The 15,412-nt window shown below is 57.6% G+C and overlaps 1 long non-coding RNA gene across 2 annotated transcripts in view; it reads left to right on the forward strand.

Annotated features, from left to right (window-relative positions):
* LOC147018775 (uncharacterized) overlaps positions 1–15,412 on the forward strand; it is a 30,128-nt gene that overhangs the window by 3,053 nt on the left and 11,663 nt on the right. The window lies entirely within an intron of this gene.

The raw sequence follows: 15,412 nt of genomic DNA on the forward strand, positions 1-15,412 counted from the left end.
ATGAAGTCAAACGTTTTATGTCTGTAAGATGGGATAAATGGAGAGAAAGTCTCAACAAATGGCTCGTCTTCGACGGTCACGAACAATGTTTAGCCGAGAGTGCCGGCGCGGGAGGACGAACTTCGATCATGGGCCGATTGTACCCGGAGTGCGGTGTGAAAATTTCAAGCTTCCCCCCCCCCCTTTCAAGTTACCTCCCGGTAATCTGAAATCGATTTCAAGTTACCCCCTACGATTTCAGATTATCCCCCTCAAAACATTTATTTATGAATCTTTATTTACAAAAAATAGTAATTTAATTGATATTGAAAACTAATTAGGGAAAAACCATTGACCACGTGACATCCTTTAAAGAGTTTGCAATTAATTTTGATTTTATTTTAATATTGTTATTAATTGAAATCAGTATTTCTCATACAGTTATAGTTTTTGCCACATTTTTATGAAATCCTTCTTCGATATAGTTGATCCAAATAGACAAACTGGTTTATCTTTTTAACCAACTCAGACTATACTTACAATTATGGAAACAACGCAATAAAATCAATGTATTAGAAAGGGAATGAAAACAGTTTTAAAACATTAATTTAATTTTAAAACATTAATTGAAGCGCGACCGTGTTGCTGATGCAGTGCCCCTCAACCAGTACACACACTGGAACTGGCACTCATTTTGCGACCTTGGAAGGATGACAGGCTGAGTGCGCAGCCTGCTGTTGGCTCAGTGGTTCGGGTGGCGACTTGGCATCCTCGGGTCCTGAAGTGGTTCGGGTGGCGACTTGGGATCCTCGGGTCCTGAAGTGGTTAGGGTGGCGACTTGGAATTCGAGGGTCCTGAAGTGGTTAGGGTGGCGACTTGGGATCCTCGGGTCCTGAAGTGGTTAGGGTGGCGACTTGGGATCCACAAGTCCTGAAGTGGTTTGGGTGGCGACTTGGGATCCTCGAGTCCTGAAGTGGTTTGGGTGGCAACTTGGGATCCTCGGGCCCTGAAGTGATGAGGGTGGCGACTTGGGATCCTCGGCTCCTGAAGTGGTTAGGGTGGAGACTTGGGATCAACGGGTCCTGAAGTGGTTAGGGTGGGGAATTGGGACCTCAAGTTCTGAAGTGGTTCGGGTGGCGACTTGGGATCCTCGGGTCCTGAAGTGGTTCGGGTGGCGACTTGGGATCCTCGGGTCCTGAAGTGGTTAGGGTGGCGACTTGGGATCAGAGGGTCCTGAAGTGGTTAGGGTGGCGACTTGGGATCCTCGGGTCCTGAAGTGGTTAGGGTGGCGACTTGGGATCCGAGAGTCCTGAAGTGGTTAGGGGAGTGACTTGGGATCTTCGGGTCCTGAAGTGGTTAGGGTGGAGACTTGGGATCCACGAGTCCTGAAGTGGTTAGGGTGGTGACTTGGGATCCAAGGGTCCTGAAGTGGTTTGGGTGGCGACTTGGGATCCTCGAGTCCTGAATTGGTTAGGGTGGCGACTTGGGATCCGAGGGTCCTGAAGTGGTTAGGGTGGCGACTTGGGATCCTAGGGTCCTGAAGTGGTTAGGGTGGCGACTTGGGATCCGAGGGTCCTGAAGTGGTTAGGGTGGCGACTTGGGATCCTCGGGTCCTGAAGTGGTTAGGGTGGCGACTTGGGATCCACAAGTCCTGAAGTGGTTAGGGTGGTGACTTGGGATCCGAGGGTCCTGAAGTGGTTTGGGTGGCGACTTGGGATCCTCGAGTCCTGAAGTGGTTAGGGTGGCGACTTGGGATCCACGAGTCCTGAAGTGGTTAGGGTGGTGACTTGGGATCCGAGGGTCCTGAAGTGGTTTGGGTGGCGACTTGGGATCCTCGGGTCCTGAATTGGTTAGGGTGGCGACTTGGGATCCTCGGGTCCTGAAGTGGTTAGGGTGGCGACTTGGGATCCTCGAGTCCTGAAGTGGTTAGGGTGGCGACTTGGGATCCTCGGGTCCTGAAGTGGTTAGGGTGGCTGCTTGGGATCCTCGGGTCCTGAAGTGGTTAGGGTGGCGACTTGGGATCCTCGGGTCCTAAAGTGGTAAGGGTGGCGACTTGGGATCCTCGAGTCCTGAAGTGGTTAGGGTGGGGACTTGGGATCCTCAGGTCCTGAAGTGGTTAGGGTGGAGACTTGGGATCAACGGGTCCTGAAGTGGTTAGGGTGGGGAATTGGGACCTCAAGTTCTGAAGTGGTTCGGGTGGCGACTTGGGATCCTCGGGTCCTGAAGTGGTTAGGGTGGCGACTTAGGATCCTCGAGTCCTGAAGTGCTTCGGGTGGTGACTTGGGATCCGAGGGTCCTGAAGTGGTTAGGGTGGTGACTTGGGATCAGAGGGTCCTGAAGTAGTTAGGGTGGGGACTTGGGATCCTCGGGTCCTGAAGTGGTTAGGGTGGCGACTTGGGATCCAAGAGTCCTGAAGTGGTTAGGGTAGCGACTTGGGATCTTCGGGTCCTGAAGTTGTAAGGGTGGCGACTTGGGATCCTCGGGTCCTGAAGTGGTTAGGGTGGAGACTTGGGATCCTCGGGTCCTGAAGTTGTTAGGGTGGTGACTTGGGATCCTCGGGTCCTGAAGTGGGTCGGGTGGCGACTTGGGATCCTCGGGTCCTGAAGTGGTTAGGGTGGCGACTTGGGATCCTAGGGTCCTGAAGTGGTTAGGGTGGCGACTTGGGATCCGAGGGTCCTGAAGTGGTTAGGGTGGCGACTTGGGATCCTCGGGTCCTGAAGTGGTTAGGGTGGCGACTTGGGATCCGAGAGTCCTGAAGTGGTTAGGGTAGCGACTTGGGATCTTCGGGTCCTGAAGTTGTAAGGGTGGCGACTTGGGATCCTCGGGTCCTGAAGTGGTTAGGGTGGAGACTTGGGATCCTCGGGTCCTGAAGTTGTTAGGGTGGTGACTTGGGATCCTCGGGTCCTGAAGTGGGTCGGGTGGCGACTTGGGATCCTCGGGTCCTGAAGTGGTTAGGGTGGCGACTTGGGATCCACGAGTCCTGAAGTGGTTAGGGTGGTGACTTGGGATCCAAGGGTCCTGAAGTGGTTTGGGTGGCGACTTGGGATCCTCGAGTCCTGAATTGGTTAGGGTGGCGACTTGGGATCCTCGGGTCCTGAAGTGGTTAGGGTGGCGACTTGGGATCCTAGGGTCCTGAAGTGGTTAGGGTGGCGACTTGGGATCCGAGGGTCCTGAAGTGGTTAGGGTGGCGACTTGGGATCCACAAGTCCTGAAGTGGTTAGGGTGGCGACTTGGGATCCACAAGTCCTGAAGTGGTTAGGGTGGTGACTTGGGATCCGAGGGTCCTGAAGTGGTTTGGGTGGCGACTTGGGATCCACGAGTCCTGAAGTGGTTATGGTGGTGACTTGGGATCCGAGGGTCCTGAAGTGGTTAGGGTGGCGACTTGGGATCCGAGGGTCCTGAAGTGGTTAGGGTGGCGACTTGGGATCCTCGAGTCCTGAAGTGGTTAGGGTGGCGATTTGGGATCCTCGGGTCCTGAAGTGGTTAGGGTGGCGGCTTGGGATCCTCGGGTCCTGAAGTGGTTAGGGTGGCGACTTGGGATCCTCGGGTCCTAAAGTGGTAAGGGTGGCGACTTGGGATCCTCGAGTCCTGAAGTGGTTAGGGTGGGGACTTGGGATCCTCAGGTCCTGAAGTGGTTAGGGTGGAGACTTGGGATCCTCGGGTCCTAAAGTGGTAAGGGTGGCGACTTGGGATCCTCGAGTCCTGAAGTGGTTAGGGTGGGGACTTGGGAATCCTCAGGTCCTGAAGTGGTTAGGGTGGAGACTTGGGATCCTCGGGTCCTGAAGTGGTTAGGGTGGGGACTTGGGATCCTCAGGTCCTGAAGTGGTTAGGGTGGAGACTTGGGATCCTGGGGTCCTGAAGTGGTTAGGGTGGGGACTTGGGATCCTCGACTCCTGAAGTGGTTAGGGTGGCGACTTGGGATCCTCGGGTCCTGAAGTGGTAAGGGTGGAGACTTGGGATCCTCGAGTCCTGAAGTGGTCAGGGTGGCGACTTGGTATTCTCGGGTCCTGAAGTGGTTACGGTGGCGACTTGGGATCCTCAGGTCCTGAAGTGGTTAGGGTGGAGACTTGGGATCCTCGGGTCCTGAAGTTGTTAGGGTGGTGACTTGGGATCCTCGGGTCCTGAAGTGGGTCGGGTGGCGACTTGGGATCCTCGGGTCCTGAAGTGGTTAGGGTGGCGACTTGGGATCCACGAGTCCTGAAGTGGTTAGGGTGGTGACTTGGGATCCAAGGGTCCTGAAGTGGTTTGGGTGGCGACTTGGGATCCTCGAGTCCTGAATTGGTTAGGGTGGCGACTTGGGATCCTCGGGTCCTGAAGTGGTTAGGGTGGCGACTTGGGATCCTAGGGTCCTGAAGTGGTTAGGGTGGCGACTTGGGATCCGAGGGTCCTGAAGTGGTTAGGGTGGCGACTTGGGATCCACAAGTCCTGAAGTGGTTAGGGTGGCGACTTGGGATCCACAAGTCCTGAAGTGGTTAGGGTGGTGACTTGGGATCCGAGGGTCCTGAAGTGGTTTGGGTGGCGACTTGGGATCCACGAGTCCTGAAGTGGTTATGGTGGTGACTTGGGATCCGAGGGTCCTGAAGTGGTTAGGGTGGCGACTTGGGATCCGAGGGTCCTGAAGTGGTTAGGGTGGCGACTTGGGATCCTCGAGTCCTGAAGTGGTTAGGGTGGCGATTTGGGATCCTCGGGTCCTGAAGTGGTTAGGGTGGCGGCTTGGGATCCTCGGGTCCTGGAAGTGGTTAGGGTGGCGACTTGGGATCCTCGGGTCCTAAAGTGGTAAGGGTGGCGACTTGGGATCCTCGAGTCCTGAAGTGGTTAGGGTGGGGACTTGGGATCCTCAGGTCCTGAAGTGGTTAGGGTGGAGACTTGGGATCCTCGGGTCCTAAAGTGGTAAGGGTGGCGACTTGGGATCCTCGAGTCCTGAAGTGGTTAGGGTGGGGACTTGGGAATCCTCAGGTCCTGAAGTGGTTAGGGTGGAGACTTGGGATCCTCGGGTCCTGAAGTGGTTAGGGTGGGGACTTGGGATCCTCAGGTCCTGAAGTGGTTAGGGTGGAGACTTGGGATCCTGGGGTCCTGAAGTGGTTAGGGTGGGGACTTGGGATCCTCGACTCCTGAAGTGGTTAGGGTGGCGACTTGGGATCCTCGGGTCCTGAAGTGGTAAGGGTGGCGACTTGGGATCCTCGGGTCCTAAAGTGGTAAGGGTGGAGACTTGGGATCCTCGAGTCCTGAAGTGGTCAGGGTGGCGACTTGGTATTCTCGGGTCCTGAAGTGGTTACGGTGGCGACTTGGGATCCTCAGGTCCTGAAGTGGTTAGGGTGGCGACTTGGGATCCTCGAGTCCTGAAGTGGTTAGGGTGGAGACTTGGGATCCTGGGGTCCTGAAGTGGTTAGGGTGGAGACTTGGGATCCTTGACTCCTGAAGTGGTTAAGGTGGCGAATTGGGATCATCGGGTCCTGAAGTGGTGAGGGTGGGGACTTGGGATCCTCGGGTCCTGAAGTGGTTGGGGTGGCGACTTGGGATCCTCGACTCCTGAAGTGGTTAGGGTGGCGACTTGGGATCCTCGGGTCCTGAAGTGGTTAGGGTGGCGACTTGGGACCCGAGGGTCCTGAAGTGGTTAGGGTGGCGACTTGGGATGCTGGAGTCCTGAAGTGGTTCGGGTGGCGACTTGGGACCCGAGGGTCCTGAAGTGGTTCGGGTGGTGACTTGGGATGCTCGAGTCCTGAAGTGGTTAGGGTGGCGACTTGGGATCCTCAGGTCCTGAAGTGGTTCAGGTGGCGACTTGGGATCCTCGGGTCCTAAAGTGGTAAGGGTGGAGACTTGGGATCCTCGAGTCCTGAAGTGGTCAGGGTGGCGACTTGGGATCCTCGAGTCCTGAAGTGGTTGGGGTGGTGACTTGGGATCCTCAGGTCCTGAAGTGGTTAGGGTGGCGACTTGGTATTCTCGGGTCCTGAAGTGGTTACGGTGGCGACTTGGGGTCCTCAGGTCCTGAAGTGGTTAGGGTGGCGACTTGGGATCCTCGAGTCCTGAAGTGGTTAGGGTGGCGACTTGGGATCCTGGGGTCCTGAAGTGGTTAGGGTGGAGACTTGGGATCCTTGACTCCTGAAGTGGTTAAGGTGGCGAATTGGGATCATCGGGTCCTGAAGTGGTGAGGGTGGGGACTTGGGATCCTCGGGTCCTGAAGTGGTTGGGGTGGCGACTTGGGATCCTCGACTCCTGAAGTGGTTAGGGTGGCGACTTGGGATCCTCGGGTCCTGAAGTGGTTAGGGTGGCGACTTGGGACCCGATGGTCCTGAAGTGGTTAGGGTGGCGACTTGGGATGCTCGAGTCCTGAAGTGGTTCGGGTGGCGACTTGGGACCCGAGGGTCCTGAAGTGGTTCGGGTGGTGACTTGGGATGCTCGAGTCCTGAAGTGGTTAGGGTGGGGACTTGGGATCCTCAGGTCCTGAAGTGGTTCGGGTGGGGACTTGGGATCCTCGGGTTCTGAAGTGGTTCGGGTGGGGACTTGGGATCCTCGGCTCCTGAAGTGGTTAGGGTGGCAACTTGGGATCCTCGGGTCCTGAAGTGGTTAGGGTGGCGACTTGGGATCCTTGGGTCCTGAAGTGTTTAGGGTGGCGACTTGGGATCCTCGGGTCCTGAAGTGTTTAGGGTGGCGACTTGGGATCCTCGGGTCCTGAAGTGGTTAGGGTGGCGACTTGGGATCCTCGAGTCCTGAAGTGGTTAGGGTGGCGACTTGGGATCCTTAGGTCCTGAAGTGGTTAGGGTGGGGACTTGGGATCCTCGGGTCCTGAAGTGGTTCGGGTGGCGAATTGGGACCTCGAGTTCTGAAGTGGTTCGGGTGGCGACTTGGGATCCTCGGGTCCTGAAGTGGTTAGGGTGGCGACTTGGGATCCTCGGGTCCTGAAGTGGTTAGGGTGGCGACTTGGGATCCTCGGGTCCTGAAGTGGTTAGGGTGGCGACTTGGGATCCTCGGGTCCTGAAGTGGTTAGGGTGGCGACTTGTGATCCGAGGGTCCTGAAGTGGGTAGGGTGGTGACTTGGGATGCTAGAGTCCTGAAGTGGTTCGGGTGGAGACTTGGGATCCTCGGGTCCTGAAGTGGTTAGGGTGGCGACTTGGGATCCTCGGGTCCTGAAGTGGTTAGGGTGGCGACTTGGGATCCTCGAGTCCTGAAGTGGTTAGGGTGGCGACTTAGGATCCTCGGGTCCTGAAGTGGTTAGGGAGGCGAATTGGGACCTCGACTCCTGAAGTGGTGAGGGTGGCGAATTGGGATCCTCGGGTCCTGAAGTGGTTCGGGTGGCGACTTGGGATCCTCGGGTCCTGAAGTGGTTAGGGTGGAGACTTGGGATCCTCGGGTCCTGAAGTGGTTAACGTGGAGACTTGGGATCCTCGGGTCCTGAAGTGGTTAGGGTGGCGACTTGGGATCCTCGGGTCCTGAAGTGGTTCGGGTGGTGACTTGGGATCCTCGGGTCCTGAAGTGGTTAGGGTGGCAACTTGGGATCCTCGGGTCCTCAAGTGGTAAGGGTGGCAACTTGGGATCCGAGGGTCCTGCAGTGGTTGGGGTAGCGACTTGGGATCCGAGGGTCCTGAAGTGGTTAGGATGGCGACTTGGGATCCTCGAGTGCTGAAGTGGTCAGGGTGACGACTTGGGATCCTCGAGTCCTGAAGTGGTTAGGGTGGCGACTTGGGATCCTAGGTTCCTGAAGTGGTTAGGGTGGTGACTTGGGATCCGAGGGTCCTGAAGTGGTTTGGGTGGCGACTTTGGATCCTCAAGTCTTGAAGTGGTTTGGGTGGCGACTTGGGATCCTCGAGTCCTAAAGTGGTAAGGGTGGTGACTTGGGATCCTCGGGTCCTGAAGTGGTTAGGGTGGCGACTTGGGATCCCAGGGTCCTGAAGTGGTTAGGGTGGCGACTTGGGATCCGAGGGTCCTGAAGTGGTTTGGGTGGTGACTTGGGATCCGAGGGTCCTGAAGTGGTTAGGGTGGCGACTTGGGATCCTCGGGTCCTGAAGTGGTTAGGGTGGCGACTTGGGATCCTCGGGTCCTGAAGTGGTTAGGGTGGCGACTTGGGATCCTCGGGTCCTGAAGTGGTTAGGGTGGCGACTTGGGATCCTTGAGTCCTGAAGTGGTGAGGGTGGCGACTTGGGATCCTCGGGTGCTAAAGTGGTAAGGGTGGCGACTTGGGATCCTCAAGTCCTGAAGTGGTTAGGGTGGCGACTTGGGATCCTCTGGTCCTGAAGTGGTTACGGTGGCGACTTGGGATCCTCGAGTCCTGAAGTGGTTAGGGTGGCGACTTGGGATCCTCGAGTCCTGAAGTGGTTAGGGTGGCGACTTGGAATCCACGAGTCCTGAAGTGGTTAGGGTGGCGACTTGGGATCCTCGAGTCCTGAAGTGGTTAGGGTGGCGACTTGGGATCCTCGGGTCCTGAAGTGGTTAGGGTGGCGACTTGGGATCCTCGGGTCCTGAAGTGGTTAGGGTGGCGACTTGGGATCCTCGGTTCCTGAAGTGGTTCGGATGGTGACCTGGGGATCCTCAAGTCCTGAGGTGGTTAGGGTGGCCACTTGGGATCCTCAGGTCCTGAAGTGGTTAGGGTGGCGACTTGGGATCCTCAGGTCCTGAAGTGGTTAGGGTGGCGACTTGGGATCCTCGAGTCCTGAAATGGTTTGGGTGGCGACTTGGGATCCTCAGGTCCTGAAGTGGTTAGGGTGGCGACTTGGGATCCTCGGGTCCTGAAGTGGTTAGGGTGGCGACCTGGGATCCTCGGGTCCTGAAGTGGTTAGGGTGGCGACTTGGGATCCTCAGGTCCTGAAGTGGTTAGGGTGGCGACTTGGGATCCTCGGGTCCTGAAGTGGTTAGGGTGGCGACTTGGGATCCTCGGGTCCTGAAGTGGTTCGGGTGGCGACTTGGGATCCTCGGGTCCTGAAGTGGTTCGGGTGGCGACTTGGGATCCTCGGCTCCTGAAGTGGTTAGGGTGGCGACTTGGGATCCTCGGGTCCTGAAGTGGTTAGGGTGGCGACTTGGGATCCTTGGGTCCTGAAGTGTTTAGGGTGGCGACTTGGGATCCTCGGGTCCTGAAGTGGTTAGGGTGGCGACTTGGGATCCTCGGGTCCTGAAGTGATTAGGGTGGCGACTTGGGATCCTCGAGTCCTGAAGTGGTTAGGGTGGCGACTTGGGATCCTTAGGTCCTGAAGTGGTTAGGGTGGGGACTTGGGATCCTCGGGTCCTGAAGTGGTTCGGGTGGCGACTTAGGGTCCTCGAGTCCTGAAGTGGTTCGGGTGGTGACTTGGGATCCTCGGGTCCTGAAGTGGTGAGGGTGGCAACTTGGGATCCGAGGGTCCTGCAGTGGTTAGGGTAACGACTTAGGATCCTCGAGTCCTGAAGTGGTTCGGGTGGCGACTTGGGATCCTCGGGTCCTGAAGTGGTTAGGGTGGCGACTTGGGATCCTCGGGTCCTGAAGTGGATAGGGTGGCGACTTGGGATCCTCGGGTCCTGAAGTAGATAGGGTGGCGACTTGGGATCCTCGAGTCCTGAAATGGTTTGGGTGGCGACTTGGGATCCTCAGGTCCTGAAGTGGTTAGGGTGGCGACTTGGGATCCTCGGGTCCTGAAGTGGTTAGGGTGGCGACTTGGGATCCTCGGGTCCTGAAGTGGTTAGGGTGGGGACTTTGGATCCTCAGGTCCTGAAGTGGTGAGGGTGGCGACTTGGGACCTCAAGTTCTGAAGTGGTTCGGGTGGCGACTTGGGACCTCAAGTTCTGAAGTGGTTCGGGTGGCGACTTGGGATCCTCGGGTCCTGAAGTGGTTAGCGTGGCGACTTAGGATCCTCGAGTCCTGAAGCAGTTCGGGTGGTGACTTGGGATCCTCGGGTCCTGAAGTGGTTAGGGTGGCAACTTGGGATCCGAGGGTCCTCAAGTGGTAAGGGTGGCAACTTGGGATCCGAGGGTCCTGCAGTGGTTGGGGTAGCGACTTGGGATCCGAGGGTCCTGAAGTGGTTAGGATGGCGACTTGGGATCCTCGAGTGCTGAAGTGGTCAGGGTGACGACTTGGGATCCTCGAGTCCTGAAGTGGTTAGGGTGGCGACTTGGGATCCTAGGGTCCTGAAGTGGTTAGGGTGGTGACTTGGGATCCGAGGGTCCTGAAGTGGTTAGGGTGGAGACTTGGGACCCGAGGGTCCTGAAGTGGTTAGGGTGGCGACTTGGGATGCTCGAGTCCTGAAGTGGTTAGGGTGGCGACTTGGGACCCGAGGGTCCTGAAGTGGTTAGGGTGGTGACTTGGGATGCTCGAGTCCTGAAGTGGTTAGGGTGGCGACTTGGGATCCTCAGGTCCTGAAGTGGTTCGGGTGGCGACTTGGGATCCTCGGGTTCTGAAGTGGTTCGGGTGGCGACTTAGGGTCCTCGAGTCCTGAAGTGGTTCGGGTGGTGACTTGGGATCCTCGGGTCCTGAAGTGGTGAGGGTGGCAACTTCGGATCCGAGGGTCCTGCAGTGGTTAGGGTAACGACTTAGGATCCTCGAGTCCTGAAGTGGTTAGGGTGGCGACTTGGGATCCTCGGGTCCTGAAGTGGTTAGGGTGGCGACTTGGGATCCTCGGGTCCTGAAGTTGTTAAGGTGGTGACTTGGGATCCTCGAGACCTGAAATGGTTTGGGTGGCGACTTGGGATCCTCGGGTCCTGAAGTGGTTAGGGTGGCGACTTGGGATCCTCGGGTCCTGAAGTGGTTAGGGTGGCGACTTGGGATCCTCGGGTCCTGAAGTGGTTAGGGTGGCGACTTGGGATCCTCGAGTCCTGAAATGGTTTGGGTGGCGACTTGGGATCCTCAGGTCCTGAAGTGGTTAGGGTGGAGACTTGGGATCCTCGGGTCCTGAAGTGGTAAGGGTGGCGACTTGGGATCCTCGGGTCCTGAAGTGGTTCGGGTGGGGACTTGGGATCCTCAGGTCCTGAAGTGGTGAGGGTGGCGACTTGGGATCCTCGGGTCCTGAAGTGGTTAGGGTGGCGACTTGGGACCTCAAGTTCTGAAGTGGTTCGGGTGGCGACTTGGGACCTCAAGTTCTGAAGTGGTTCGGGTGGCGACTTGGGATCCTCGGGTCCTGAAGTGGTTAGCGTGGCGACTTGGGATCCGAGAGTCCTGAAGTGGTTAGGGGAGCGACTTGGGATCTTCGGGTCCTGAAGTTGTAAGGGTGGCGACTTGGGATCCTCGGGTCCTGAAGTGGTTAGGGTGGAGACTTGGGATCCTCGGGTCCTGAAGTTGTTAGGGTGGTGACTTGGGATCCTCGGGTCCTGAAGTGGGTCGGGTGGCGACTTGGGATCCTCGGGTCCTGAAGTGGTTAGGGTGGCGACTTGGGATCCTGGGGTCCTGAAGTGGTTAGGGTGGCGACTTGGGATCCTCGACTCCTGAAGTGGTTAGGGTGGCGACTTGGGATCCTCGGGTCCTGAAGTGGTTCGGGTGGTGACTTGGGATCCTCGGGTCCTAAAGTGGTAAGGGTGGAGACTTGGGATCCTAGAGTCCTGAAGTGGTCAGGGTGGCGACTTGGGATCCTCGAGTCCTGAAGTGGTTAGGGTGGCGACTTGGGATCCTCGAGTCCTGAAGTGGTTAGGGTGGCGACTTGGGATCCTGGGGTCCTGAAGTGGTTAGGGTGGAGACTTGGGATCCTGGAGTCCTGAAGTGGTTGGGGTGGCGACTTGGGATCCTTGACTCCTGAAGTGGTTAGGGTGGCGAATTGGGATCATCCGGTCCTGAAGTGGTTAGGGTGGGGACTTGGGATCCTCGGGTCCTGAAGTGGTTGGGGTGGCGACTTGGGATCCTCGACTCCTGAAGTGGTTAGGGTGGCGACTTGGGATCCTCGGGTCCTGAAGTGGTTAGGGTGGAGACTTGGGACCCGAGGGTCCTGAAGTGGTTAGGGTGGCGACTTGGGATGCTCGAGTCCTGAAGTGGTTAGGGTGGCGACTTGGGACCCGAGGGTCCTGAAGTGGTTAGGGTGGTGACTTGGGATGCTCGAGTCCTGAAGTGGTTAGGGTGGCGACTTGGGATCCTCAGGTCCTGAAGTGGTTCGGGTGGCGACTTGGGATCCTCGGGTCCTGAAGTGGTTAGGGTGGCGACTTGGGATCCTCGGGTCCTGAAGTGGTTAGGGTGGCGACTTGGGATCCTCGGGTCCTGAAGTGGTTGGGGTGGCGACTTGGGATCCTCAGGTCCTGAAGTGGTTAGGGTGGCGACTTGGGATCCTCGGGTCCTGAAGTGGTTCGGGTGGCGACTTGGGATCCTCGGCTCCTGAAGTGGTTAGGGTGGCAACTTGGGATCCTCGGGTCCTGAAGTGGTTAGGGTGGCGACTTGGGATCCTTGGGTCCTGAAGTGTTTAGGGTGGCGACTTGGGATCCTCGGGTCCTGAAGTGTTTAGGGTGGGGACTTGGGATCCTCGGGTCCTGAAGTGGTTAGGGTGGGGACTTGGGATCCTCGGGTCCTGAAGTGGTTCGGGTGGCGAATTGGGACCTCGAGTTCTGAAGTGGTTCGGGTGGCGACTTGGGATCCTCGGGTCCTGAAGTGGTTCGGGTGGCGACTTGGGATCCTCGGGTCCTGAAGTGGTTCGGGTGGCGACTTGGGATCCTCGGGTCCTGAAGTGGTTAGGGTGGCGACTTGTGATCCGAGGGTCCTGAAGTGGGTAGGGTGGTGACTTGGGATGCTAGAGTCCTGAAGTGGTTAGGGTGGAGACTTGGGATCCTCGGGTCCTGAAGTGGTTAGGGTGGTGACTTGGGATCCTCGGGTCCTGAAGTGGTTAGGGTGGCGACTTGGGATCCTCGAGTCCTGAAGTGGTTAGGGTGGCGACTTAGGATCCTCGGGTCCTGAAGTGGTTAGGGAGGCGAATTGGGACCTCGACTCCTGAAGTGGTTAGGGTGGCGAATTGGGATCCTCGGGTGCTGAAGTGGTTCGGGTGGCGACTTGGGATCCTCGGGTCCTGAAGTGGTTAGGGTGGAGACTTGGGATCCTCGGGTCCTGAAGTGGTTAACGTGGAGACTTGGGATCCTCGGGTCCTGAAGTGGTTAGGGTGGCGACTTGGGATCCTCGGGTCCTGAAGTGGTTCGGGTGGTGACTTGGGATCCTCGGGTCCTGAAGTGGTTAGGGTGGCAACTTGGGATCCTCGGGTCCTCAAGTGGTAAGGGTGGCAACTTGGGATCCGAGGGTCCTGCAGTGGTTGGGGTAGCGACTTGGGATCCGAGGGTCCTGAAGTGGTTAGGATGGCGACTTGGGATCCTCGAGTGCTGAAGTGGTCAGGGTGACGACTTGGGATCCTCGAGTCCTGAAGTGGTTAGGGTGGCGACATGGGATCCTAGGGTCCTGAAGTGGTTAGGGTGGTGACTTGGGATCCGAGGGTCCTGAAGTGGTTTGGGTGGCGACTTGGGATCCTCAAGTCTTGAAGTGGTTTGGGTGGCGACTTGGGATCCTCGAGTCCTGAAGTGGTAAGGGTGGTGACTTGGGATCCGAGGGTCCTGAAGTGGTTAGGGTGGCGACTTGGGATCCTAGGGTCCTGAAGTGGTTAGGGTGGCGACTTGGGATCCGAGGGTCCTGAAGTGGTTTGGGTGGTGACTTGGGATCCGAGGGTCCTGAAGTGGTTAGGGTGGCGACTTGGGATCCTCGGGTCCTGAAGTGGTTAGGGTGGCGACTTGGGATCCTCGGGTCCTGAAGTGGTTGGGGTGGCGACTTGGGATCCTCGGGTCCTGAAGTGGTTAGGGTGGCGACTTGGGATCCTTGAGTCCTGAAGTGGTGAGGGTGGCGACTTGGGATCCTCGGGTGCTAAAGTGGTAAGGGTGGCGACTTGGGATCCTCAAGTCCTGATGTGGTTAGGGTGGCGACTTGGGATCCTCTGGTCCTGAAGTGGTTACGGTGGCGACTTGGGATCCTCGAGTCCTGAAGTGGTTAGGGTGGCGACTTGGGATCCTCGAGTCCTGAAGTGGTTAGGGTGGCGACTTGGAATCCACGAGTCCTGAAGTGGTTAGGGTGGCGACTTGGGATCCTCGAGTCCTGAAGTGGTTAGGGTGGCGACTTGGGATCCTCGGGTCCGGAAGTGGTTAGGGTGGCGACTTGGGATCCTCGGGTCCTGAAGTGGTTAGGGTGGCGACTTGGGATCCTCGGTTCCTGAAGTGGTTAGGGTGGTGACCTGGGGATCCTCAAGTCCTGAGGTGGTTAGGGTGGCCACTTGGGATCCTCAGGTCCTGAAGTGGTTAGGGTGGCGACTTGGGATCCTCAGGTCCTGAAGTGGTTAGGGTGGCGACTTGGGATCCTCGAGTCCTGAAATGGTTTGGGTGGCGACTTGGGATCCTCAGGTCCTGAAGTGGTTAGGGTGGCGACTTGGGATCCTCGGGTCCTGAAGTGGTTAGGGTGGCGACCTGGGATCCTCGGGTCCTGAAGTGGTTAGGGTGGCGACTTGGGATCCTCAGGTCCTGAAGTGGTTAGGGTGGCGACTTGGGATCCTCGGGTCCTGAAGTGGTTAGGGTGGCGACTTGGGATCCTTGGGTCCTGAAGTGGTTCGGGTGGCGACTTGGGATCCTCGGGTCCTGAAGTGGTTCGGGTGGCGACTTGGGATCCTCGGCTCCTGAAGTGGTTAGGGTGGCGACTTGGGATCCTCGGGTCCTGAAGTGGTTAGGGTGGCGACTTGGGATCCTTGGGTCCTGAAGTGTTTAGGGTGGCGACTTGGGATCCTCGGGTCCTGAAGTGGTTAGGGTGGCGACTTGGGATCCTCGGGTCCTGAAGTGATTAGGGTGGGGACTTGGGATCCTCGGGTCCTGAAGTGGTTCGGGTGGCGAATTGGGACCTCGAGTTCTGAAGTGGTTCGGGTGGCGACTTGGGATCCTCGGGTCCTGAAGTGGTTAGGGTGGCGACTTGGGATCCTCGGGTCCTGAAGTGGTTCGGGTGGCGACTTGGGATCCTTGGGTCCTGAAGTGGTTAGGGTGGCGACTTGGGATCCTCGGGTCCTGAAGTGGTTAGGGTGGCGACTTGTGATCCGAGGGTCCTGAAGTGGGTAGGGTGGTGACTTGGGATGCTAGAGTCCTGAAGTGGTTAGGGTGGCGACTTGGGATCCTCGGGTCCTGAAGTGGTTAGGGAGGCGAATTGGGATCTTGACTCCTGAAGTGGTTTGGGTGGTGAATTGGGATCCTCGGGTCCTGAAGTGGTTCGGGTGGCGACTTGGGATCCTCGGGTCCTGAAGTGGTTAGGGTGGCGACTTGGGATCCTCGAGTCCTGAAGTGGTTAGGGTGGCGACTTAGGATCCTCGGGTCCTGAAGTGGTTAGGGAGGCGAATTGGGACCTCGACTCCTGAAGTGGTTAGGGTGGCGAATTGGGATCCTCGGGTCCTGAAGTGGTTCGGGTGGCGACTTGGGATCCTCGGGTTCTGAAGTGGTTCGGGTGGCGACTTGGGATCCTCGGGTCCTGAAGTGGTTAGGGTGGCGACTTGGGATCCTC

The sequence above is a fragment of the Eptatretus burgeri genome, chromosome 10 (genome assembly GCF_056783735.1).
Source record: "Eptatretus burgeri isolate ZD-2024b chromosome 10, Ebu_testis_v1, whole genome shotgun sequence".
Lineage (NCBI taxonomy): Eukaryota > Metazoa > Chordata > Myxini > Myxiniformes > Myxinidae > Eptatretus > Eptatretus burgeri.